Genomic DNA, 1,431 nt, shown 5'->3' on the forward strand with positions numbered 1-1,431 from the left:
AATTAAGCTCAACATGTCTGCATCATATGAGTAAGCAACCCTGATGCTCCAGGCCAGGGTCCCCTCACAATATGAACACCCTTCTTTCACACCAGTCCCAGCTCCTGTCATGTTATTAGCTTTTAGGAGTCTGTAGTTTTTTCCACCAGCATATGGAGACAAACAAATAAGCAACTGGGAGAGATCCCAGGGCTTTTAATCCACAGATGCCTACATTTGAGTTGTGGTCACAAATCAGGCCGTACTCAGGAGTTCACAGTCCAACTCCAGTGACGCTAGAACAGGAGACTTAGAGGACACACCATCATCTCCCCCCATGGTGTCCCCTGTCTGCTCCTGGGATTGGGTCAATTGCTGTGGCTTATCCTCAGGGAGACCCAGCTCCAGAGGTAGCTCTGCCTCTGTCTTAGGGAACAGAAGCTTGTCCTGTAGGGTATACAGCAGCTGGAGGAAGGTCTGGTGCCTCTGCAGCTTGCCCTGCTCCTGTCCTACCTGCTGCTTTAGGGTTCCAAGTTTCTGATACAGCTGCTCAAGCTCCCACTGAGTTCCTGTTTTGATGCTCCCTCACCTCTGCCAAAACCTCCACCAAAGGTTGTTGATGCTTCTCCTGTTGCAGCTGCCACTGCTTCTGGGCTGCTCTAAGTCTCTCCATGACCATTTGCTTCTTGGCCCGGAGCTGCTCAAAGGCTTCCTTGAGCTGTGTCTGCTTCCTTTGGGCCTTTTCCGCTTTTGTCAAGACCTGGGTCAGGGCACGTTCTTTTTTTGTTTTTTGTTTTGAGTTGGAGTCTTACTCCGTCACACAGACTGCAGTGCAGTGGCACACTCACAGCCATCCCATCTCAACCTGTTGGGCTCCTGCGATCCTTCTGCCTCAGCCTCCCAAGTAGCTGGAACTACTGGCATGTGCTACCACGCCCAGGGCTAATTTTTTTTTCTTCAATTTATTATAGAGACAAGGTCTTGCCAAGTTGCCTGGGCTGGTCTTGAACCCGTGGGCTCAGGCAGTCCTCTTGCCTCGTCTCCCAAAGTTCTGGGATTGCAGGCTGCACCACCAAGCCCAGCTCAGGGCATTTTTGATGGCCCCCACGGGTCCCAGTAAGTGGATTTCAACTCTTTCTATTGTCTTTTAGCTACAATTGCCTTTTCGGCTTGTGTCTCCAGAAGCCAAGGAGTCCGGGCCCTGGGCATTATCCTCCTGAGCCAGAAAGTTCTGCAAGAAGCCTACTACCTGAAGGTGACTGCAGAACAGCTTGTCTTTCTTCTGGGAGTCCATCACAAACTCAGCCAGGATCTTAGCTGGCAGTTCTGCCTCCTCCTGCAGGCTTATAGGCTTCATGATACCTTCCACCCCAGGCAGGAACTCTAGGGCTGCTGCCTCCACCTCTGACTCTGCCACTTCCATCTTTCCCACCACCACAATCAGCCAGTACT

General features: G+C 51.6%; 1 pseudogene; it reads right to left on the reverse strand.

The window, feature by feature from the left end:
- Nucleotides 1–234: 234 nt before the first annotated feature.
- On the reverse strand, nucleotides 235–1,402 carry LOC103252010 (annotated as a pseudogene).
- Between the last annotated feature and the right edge of the window lie 29 nt (nucleotides 1,403–1,431).

The sequence above is a fragment of the Carlito syrichta genome, unplaced genomic scaffold (assembly GCF_000164805.1).
Source record: "Carlito syrichta isolate Samal-C Ts95f unplaced genomic scaffold, Tarsius_syrichta-2.0.1 Scaffold153536, whole genome shotgun sequence".
In the NCBI taxonomy this organism is placed as follows: Eukaryota; Metazoa; Chordata; class Mammalia; order Primates; family Tarsiidae; genus Carlito; species Carlito syrichta.